We start from the raw sequence: 10122 nt of genomic DNA, 5'->3' as shown, positions 1-10122 counted from the left end.
TCTAAACCGTTAAATTTATCAGAAGCAAGTGTTTTAGAAGAATTCAACATGCTGGAAACATAAACAAATTCTAATCAGTAAATTGCTTTTCAAATCCAATCAAATTTTAGCAAAAGTAATAATGTACACAAATTTGACTATTTATTTGCAACGATACTTTAGTGAATCAAAATAGATGCTACCGAGGGGTAGTCAAATACTCCTTCACTGAAGTAAGACATTTTTGAATAAATACTAATTCCAGAATAACTCTTTATTCCTTTAGATATTTAGTTACCGTTTTCGGTTAAGAACTTACTAACACTTAGTAATTCTTGTAAGCGTAACTCTCTATTTTCAGATCTTAGAAGTCGGCTCCAACGATGCAACCGAATTGGAGAGTCAAGGTTGGGAATGAACTTAAGAGATCCTTTCCATTTCTGGAGTTTGAGTTGTTACAAATCTCATGTTACAACCCTCCGAGAGGATAGTCCCTGAAAAGACGACTAGCTAATGTTGCCTAAAAACGACAAACAGGCGTAACATAAAAATCTCACGGTCCAAACTAATGGAAGAGACTGCAAGGTATGTTGACAGACATCCTTTACCCACTTACTACGAACAACTTCCCCCTATTCACCTTGCTATTGACCCATGCAAATACTTTTCGAAAGGAGGTCACTCCTAGGATGACTTATGCTGAGCATGAATCTCACGGTGTGAACTTTTAGGGATGTAAGAGCTAGAAACAATGTATCGTATATATTATTAATCTCCCACTAAAGTATTCTATTTATTTCCAGTAAATATTTACTTAGGTATATTCTGACTAAAAACAAACCTAAGTCTAGGTAACTGTCCAAGTATAACGACTATATTTAGATTTAACCTACGATATCTAAGTGATAAACCAATTTATTACCTCACATTGCTCACGCATGCTCAGAAGATCGAGTTAACAACACTCAAGAACTGGTTAAAATCCCCAGGTAGCATGTGTTCCGTAAACCGTCAACTTAAGTATCTCCAGCCTTAGACAGGATTTTAACTCGGGTGAGTTTGTAACCAAAGTTTTACAAGATAACAACCTATTTTAACTGTTTAAAACAAGTTGTTATTTGTTAACCCTAGATGAGCATGCATCTTATCTTTGTTATAGATTTTAAATGTCTAATCCATTTTATAATACTTTATAAAATATAGACATGCTTCCAATCTACAACTTTCATCAGGTCATTCCACAATTTAATATAACACTTTATATTAAACACATGGAACCCTAACACATGCATACTATATATTATAACCATTTATAACATACTTTTAATGCATGCTACATGCTTCATATGGTGAGATTTTAAATCTACATGACATATATTATGCACATACAAGATTTAATTTAATTATAACATACACCAGATGCATAAATAATTAAACATACTGAAATGGACTGGTTTTGACATCCTCATCATGCAATAAACTAAATTTTACAAAAACAAATTAAAAAACAACTTTGGACCACTGTTGGACTACCCGAATTAATCTGAACAGGCTTCAAACCACTCGAACCGAACTTCCAAGGCTTGAAATTGGGCTTAACCGGTGAAACAGGGCGGAACTAGTCAAAAGGAGCCTGAACCGGTCGAACCAAAACCACTCGAACCGGTCCATCCTTGTGCACGCATTTCTTGGCTGTTAAAGAACAACGTTGCAATGCTCTATGAGCAGCGCTGCAACGCTGCGAGGCGGAAACCATTTCTGCTACTTTTTGCTAATGAGCTTACTTCAGATCTTCTTCAATAACAACCTAATTGCAATTCTATTGACTCTAACAATTTATAGGCTCTTAATCATACATCAAGGCCCATAGACAAAGAGCCAATTACAACAGTTACTATATAATTGAAGAGGAAATTTGATATCAAAATCGTAATATATCCATTTCAGCCCCATTTCATACTACTTATGAAAAAAACCCACCAAACTAAAATTAATGTAAATTGAGTGCTTAAATCATGCTCTGATACTAGTTTGTTGGTGTTGACAAGCAACATGTGGAAACAATTAAGATCTTAAGCACTTTAACTTTATCAATTTTAGTGATTAAGACATGTTCATCAACATAAAAGTAGGGTTTAAAAAACAAATACCTTTGAAGAATCTCTTCAATACAACAACTCTTTAGCTTGATTCTACTCTCCAATGCTTGCAGACCACCACTTAATCTTCCCTACTATTCTCTAGGCTTTTAGATTGGATTGTGGGATCCAAAATGAGAGTGGATTTAAGGAAATTTGGAGATGTTTGAGTTCTGGTCCAAAACATGAGAATGAACCCTTCTTTCTAAAAAATCTTCAGTTGCATGAATGAATTCTCAGCTGATTTTTCCTCAATTTTATCATTTTGAACTCATGCAAACACAAAATCAAGAGGAGTTGACACACAAACCATTTGATATTAGGTGGAAGATAGGTGTAATCAATTGAAAGAAGTGGGAAATTCCCACTCACTTTCAATTTTTTCATTTTAAAATGAATTTAATTCAAATTCAATTTTAAATATGAAATCCAAATTCAAAATTAAAAATGAAAAAGTAATTTTATAAAATATTAATTCAATAATTAATATTTAAATAAAATTTCATTAATTTTAAACAAAATTAATTCTAATAGTTAATTTTAAATAAAATTAATTCTAAATAATTAATTAAATAATTTTAATTAATTAAATTAATTTAATATCAAATATTAAATTAATATAACACATATTTCAAACATGAATCCATATTCATGTGATTAATATTCAAATCATATTTAAATATTTTCTATCTCTCCAGTTTTGTTTAATTCGATAGTTAAACTTTTAATTATATCGTATATAATTAATAATTCCCTTAATTTGAATTTGAACATTTCAATTTTTCACATCACTTTATTCTAAGCTTTGGTCCGTTAATGAGCTAGTAGGGGGACTTAATGGACCCATAAATCACCGACGATCTGAGATTAATTTGCTAAACTCTTTTAACCGAATTAACCAACATTCGTCAACTACCGAGTCACTTTAAAGCCCAGTAGTTGCACTCTTCTCATTGTAGATAAATTGACCCTTCACAGATTGTTCGTATTTACAGCTAGGTCAAAATTACCGTTTTACCCCTATAATACATCTTGCTTCTCAAGTCTCCACTAATCTACTAATGAACAATTGGTTTATGGTCCTACCAATAAACTAAGTCCCTCTCAGTCATAGAGAGGGTAGGGCCCCTTGTTCAAGACTAGGAGTCAGTACTTAAGGGAACAACCTATCTACTATCCCTAAATTGGGTAGGAGTGACTTCCATCTTGCAGGACTATGTCCCCCGCTATCTACCCGGTCTTACCCCTGAAATGTGAGGCTTATTGAGCAGTGCTATTGAGCCACTCTCACCCATGTAGATTAAAGAATAATCTCAAATAAACAGGAGTTCATAGTTAGCTCAGGATTGAGATCGAGTTACATTAGGTCATCAGATTGAAATAGTCAGTTTTAACAATAAACGGTCGTTATAAAGAAAATTGACTATTTCGTGGTCCGATCTTATGCAAACATCTTTTGCATGCCCCCACTTACATGTCTCAACATGAACGATTTCGGGATCACTTCGTTTGTATCAAATATAAAGTAGGCCACATCCATAGTATCCCCAGTATAAGTTACCCAATTTTATCCTTATACTTATAAACCGTTTTGGCTATGTACTGAAACTTGATCCTCTTTTATGTCTTCACATAAAGTTTAAGTATTCATGTTATAGTCAGGGGTTCGTTATTTGATTGGATTTAGGGTTTACAAGTGCAATTTACATATTCACTAACAACATCATTGAATAAACCTCAATAACATCTTTATTGCAAATAAAATATGTTTAATTATATAAATAGCGAGTTTTAGGACATACAACCCAACAAGATAGACATTATCTTTGGCAATCACTGATAGTTTTTGTGCTTTTTACAATTCCATTGAAAAGTGAAGATACTATTAAAAATATTTACAACTCAAGAACATAATAAATAAAAAATATCATTCATAAACTCTAGTGTCAATCCATATGTCTATACATGTATTACAATGCAAAAATAATGATTATATCATTTGATTAATTGGTTCAAGTTTCCAAGTCTTATTATTGTGACCTTTACGATTATGACAAGTACATTTTGATGAACTTTTAAATTCACCTACAAATGAAACTCTTTGTTTTCTAGGTCTTCCAGCTTTATGTTTAACAATAAGAGGTAATATTTTCATGACATCATCTTTAGGTCTCCAATCCAAATGAATTCTAGCACGTCAACACAACTACCGTATTCTGTTGACAATGTTCTTCTATAATAAAAGTTAGCTACATAAGAATAGGTAGCTAAATTAAGCATTCGAAGAACAACAACTGCATGTACACATGAAATTTCCTCAAAATTCTATACTCGACAACTGCAAGATTCCAAGTCTAGCTTCACTATGAACTGTTTATCTCCATCTATTATCTTGTATTCAGTACTGTTAATGAGATCAACCCAATAAATAAATACGAGAAAGGTAATCAATATCAACAAGTATTTAAGAAAAAAGGTAATCATTGTCTATCTGAGATAGACAAATAGACCATATCAGTCTGATAGGCCACAATAGAAACTGGGAGAATCTATCTGTGAAAATCAGAGATAGACACTAATAAATCATAAATTTTTTATATCCAACAAAAATAAGAAAAAGACAAAATTCTTACCAAGAAACTTCTTGACTTTTTGTGTTCTCATCATAATATGTTCTCAGCCAAGAAATCAAAAGAGTTTTCATTGCAAAAGTAACTTTATTTGATCATAAAACCATTTTTGCGATATATCTCTAATTGAACTAAGCAAGCTAGCCATAGGTAATTATCTGACATTCTTAAAAGCTAAGTTTACACTTTCTGCAACATTTGATGTCATCATTCCGTACCTTCTTCTTCGTGAATATATCTGAGACCACCTTTCAAACCCAACACTACTAAGATATCTTCTAATATTTGGACAAGTTGACTTTATGGATCTCATGTGGTACTCAAAGTCATCAGCAGTGTAGGCATTAGCACAACTAAAGAAATACTTATCAAGTAATGGATCTTTAAAATGAAGTTTCAAGTTTCTTAAGAGATGCTTATGCACACATAGTACTCAACATTAGCAAACACTCATAAAACTCATTTAGGAATTCTAAGACGCCTATAAAAAACAATGACTAAATTCTCTTGTTCTCCAGAACTACTTCGTATGTTTTCAAAAAACCATGTCCATGATGCGTCATTTTCAGAATCTATGATAGCAAATGCAAGGGAAAAAATTTGATTGTTACCATCTAATGATGAGGTTATTAATAGCATCCCACCAAACTTACACTTAAAAAATGCGCCATCAATAAATATGATATGTCTACAATACTTCCACCCTTCAATTGATGCACCAAAAACCATGAAGCAAAACTTGAAATGATCACTATCATCGTAGTGCAGGTACTTGTAAAACTACATGAAAACATTTCTATAAGAGTAAATAGTAACAAAATTGTATAGATTGACAGTGATAGATGTCTATCCCTGTCTATCTAAGATATACTGTGTTAAACAATTATCACTGTCTATCTAAGATAGACTGTGATAGACAATTATCACTGATAGATAGTGATAGTTGTCTGTCACCTTCTATCTATGATAGAAAGTGATAGAATTTTGCTAAGAAAAATGGATCATACCTAGATTCATTTCATTCAACTTTTCAAAAAAGCTCGGAATCAAGATGTATGATTCAATTGCATCACCTTGTAATATATTTACTATGTGTTCTTTTGCCCTCCAAGATTTTTGATAACTTGTATTAACCCCAAGTTTTGTACGAGCCTTATAGATAATGTCTCTAGGAATGGATTGATCAGTAGACATGAACCTAAAATCATCTATCAAGCAATTGCATATTACTTATGAAGAAGCTTGCCTATGACAACTCTGAGTTTTGTTCAATGGACATTCATAGTAAAAAAATGTACTTCCGAAGTATCCACAACTCACTATTCTTATACCGAGATGCCCTAATTTACCATTTGTAGCCTTCTTGCAAACATTTAAACTCAACAGACTTTGAATTTGATCTTGTAGCCCTAAATTGGAAATTATTCTTCACTGCTTTTATGTTAAAACACTTTGAAAGTACTTCTTTACTTTCAAATAAATTTTTTTTACTTCAAATCACCATAAAAAATATCTCTTATAACTTCATCATTTGAAGAAGAAGAAGAACTTAAATATAACATTTTATCACCATCATCACCTACACTACTAATAACAATAGAAAACCCTTCCAAATAACAAAGCACTTACATGAGTAACAAATGGATGTCTACTAATTGCATCTTTAGCCAAAATCAGATACCGAAAAACATCTTTATCCTTTTTTATTGAAACCACAATTTGAATACTATTTGTACCAAAATCTAATAAAACTGACAAATCTACCAACCCATCCAATTGATTCTCTTCATATATAAACCAATAAAACCACTGAAGTCTATCTAGTCATGTACAAAAATTCCACCAACCTCATAATTCTCATAGAAGTGATAATCACTCCATTGCCCTCCATAAAAAACAACTAGAGGAATAGTCATGGTATTCTGCAAAATGAAAAAAAAAAAAAGATTATATAAGAAACTTATAATGAAAATATCACTAAGATTATGTAAGAAGCTCATAATGAAAATATCCAATAGTGATAGATAGAAATATAGTTCTATCTTTGTCTCAGTGATAGACAAAGATAGAACTCTGTCACTGTCTATCAGATAGAACTCTATCAATGTCTATCAGATACACAGTACTAGATTTCTATCTCTTTCTATCGTTGATAAACCAATCACAATGATGAATGATAGACAGAGATAGTGATATATCGTTGTCTATCAATGAATATTTCTATCTCGCTGATAGAATACAATATAAAGTAGTGAATTTAAGTCAAGACAAAGAGATATGCAAAGATAGGCGCCTATCTTTATATATCAAGGATAGACAAAGATAGAGTGTATCTCTACATATCACTGAAAGATAAAATCATAATGATGAGTGATAGACAGAGATAGTAATATATCATTGTTTATCTACCACTGAAAGAATCTTTTACGCTGATGCAATACAAAGTAGTGAATTCAATTCAAAACAAAACAGGGACAAAATAAAGAGATAGACAAAGATAGGCGTCTATCTTTGACTATTTGTAATAGTCAGAGATAGAGTTCTATCTCTGTCTATCACTCTATCTCTGTCTATCAGTGATAGACAAAGATAGAGTTATGATAAAGTAGTGCCTGATTTTAGAGAAAACCACCAACAATTGTGATAGACATATCGATACAATTCAAAACAAAACAAGGACAAAAAAAAAAAAAAAAAAAAAGAGAGAGAGAGACATTGATGAAAAATAAACTAAAAGTTGATGCTCTGTAGAAGAAGGAAAAGAAAAGTAGAGATATAGAATAAGAAATATATAAATTTGGCGTAAAATTTTGTGAAGGAGGAGGAGGAGGAGGAGGAATGAGTTGTTGAGATGAAGAATGATGAAGTCGATGGAGATAGATGAAGAAGAATGAAATCGACAAAGAAGGAAGAAATCAGTGATTCTACGTGCACAAAATTAAAATATGTATGGGGGTAGTTTTGGAATTTAAAAAAAATGAAAGTTGCTTTCCGTTGGTCCATTTTTTTGCTATAGTATGTAAATATTTTGCATACTTCCATTTTTGACAGTTTCCCTTATAATAATATCCTTTCATATTAATATATTTTATCATATATATTATCAAATTTCAATTACATTTCTTATATATTTTTTAAATATTTTATCGAATAATTTAGATTAAATAAAATTAGTTGAAATTTAAATGTTATACAATTTTAAATAGATTATAAATTAATCATGCATGCAAAAATAATCGAAATAATAAGCCTAGTTTGGTTCATATAACTAAATTGCACCAGTTTAATATTAATTTACCAAACACCATAACTAGCTTTTTTTAATTTAAAAGTAAAATTTATCAAACATTATTTTACTTGCATTCATAACCAATTCTTCTAAAAGTATCGCTACCAACAATTAAATACAGTAATCTCAAGCAGAACCTCAGAGATGCTCGTAAAGATAAGATATTTTTATAATTAGTACTAATACTAGTTGAATGAGAATAAAATTAAGGAGGTTTAACTTCCAACGTCCAAACTTTTTAATTTACACGTGGTCTTTATTTATTTATTTATATTCATTTTTACTTCTTATGCTTTCAAAATTTTATATATTAGTTATACTAAATGTAATATTAAAATTTATCGGTAAGGATTAACATATATATTTATGTTTTCTCAAAAACATATATATTTATGAAGAGCCAAAGCATAATATTTGACATGAAATTCTGTTGGATAAATAAGATGAATGACAACTTTCATTGTTTCCACTTTATATGGATTGTGGAGTAATGAATTTGTCATAGTTGGTGCTGCTTTGTATATAAACTATTTTTATGGTAAGATACTCTGATTCAACTAGGACTACAACAATTAAAAGAAAATTAGTGCTACAACAATAATCTATTAGATCATGTAATTAGCATAACAATGCATTGATATCACATCTCCATGTCTAGGGTTATAAACCAATGAAGCAAAATAAATTATTAACTAATTCATTGGTATAAGTGATCTTATTGATTAAAGACATCCGTAGATCGATAAAGTTATTATTCTCAAATCGTAATACAAAAAAAGTTGTGATACTAAACAACGTTTTGCTAATTAATCAACCAATATTTTATACGTAAAAAATTTACTTACAATTACTAAGGTCCTGTTTGGTACTAATTTTGTTTTTAGTTTTTCGTTTTTAAAAATTAAGCCTATTTCCTTCTCATTTCTTATCATGATTTGCATCTTTCTTAAGTTCAATAGTTGAATTCTTAGCCAAATTCCAAAAATAAAAACAAGTTTTTAAAAGTTACTTGTTTTAGTTTTCAAATCTTGGCTTGGTTTTTTAAAATATTAGTCAAAAGTAGATAACAAAGAAAAAATTGGGAGTGGAAGTAGTGTGTATAGGCTTAATGTTTATAAACAAAAACTCAAAATTCAAGGCCCCATTCGGTAACCATTTTGTTTTTTGTTTTTGTTTTTGAAAATTAAGCCTATGGACACTACTTCCACCTCCAAATTTCTTCCTTTGTTATCTACTTTTCACAAATGGTTTAAAAAACCAAATCAAAATTTGAAAACTAAAAAAAAATAGCTTTCAAAAAGTTATTTTTGCTTTTGGAATTCAGCTCCATTGTACTTAAAGAAGATGCCAAATGTGGATGAAATAAACTTAACTTTTAAACAAAAACTAAAAATCAAATTATTATTAAACGGGGTTCAAATTGTTGCCAAACGAGACCTAAATAATAAATTATTTTTAAAATTTAAAAATCATTCATCAATTTTAAAATCTAAATTATAAATAAGTGGTTTTAACTTTTAGATATGTTTATTTAATGATATATTTAGTCCGTATGAATCTAGTGACTATTCACATGTTTAGTTGGACGGTAGCTGTTAAGTTACTTATCTTAGAATATGGACATAAAGGACAAACATTTATGCAAAGTATGTGACCATCAATTTGATGACCATGGAAGAGAAAATATAACATGTTACGATAAATGCTTCATTCTGAGAATTAAAAAAAGAACTTGTTTGTTCTAGAAGTAAAAGTTGTCCCGAGATAAGAGTAGAGGGTTGGAGGAAACAACATCCCTAGTTCTAAGAAATCAGTATAAAAAATTTTCTGCTGGCTTTACCAATTTATTTGTGAATTAGAATAAAAGGGATAAATGTAAGGGGAAATGGTATATATAGAACATAATAATACACTAGTAAACTGATTACACCTCATTTATTAGAAACAAAGAGTTTGTATAAGACCTGACCATGAAGTGTTAACGTCTCGTTATATAACACCATTCATGATAGAGACTTCACTTCACTAGGATGACCATAGGTAACATGACCTCAATCCTGAGTGAGTTGGGAACTTCTACCATTGA

The sequence above is a fragment of the Benincasa hispida genome, chromosome 1, assembly GCF_027475165.1.
Source record: "Benincasa hispida cultivar pf3 chromosome 1, pf3_genome.v1.1, whole genome shotgun sequence".
NCBI classification, from domain to species: Eukaryota; Viridiplantae; Streptophyta; class Magnoliopsida; order Cucurbitales; family Cucurbitaceae; genus Benincasa; species Benincasa hispida.
Note: the sequence above shows the minus strand (reverse complement) of the source record.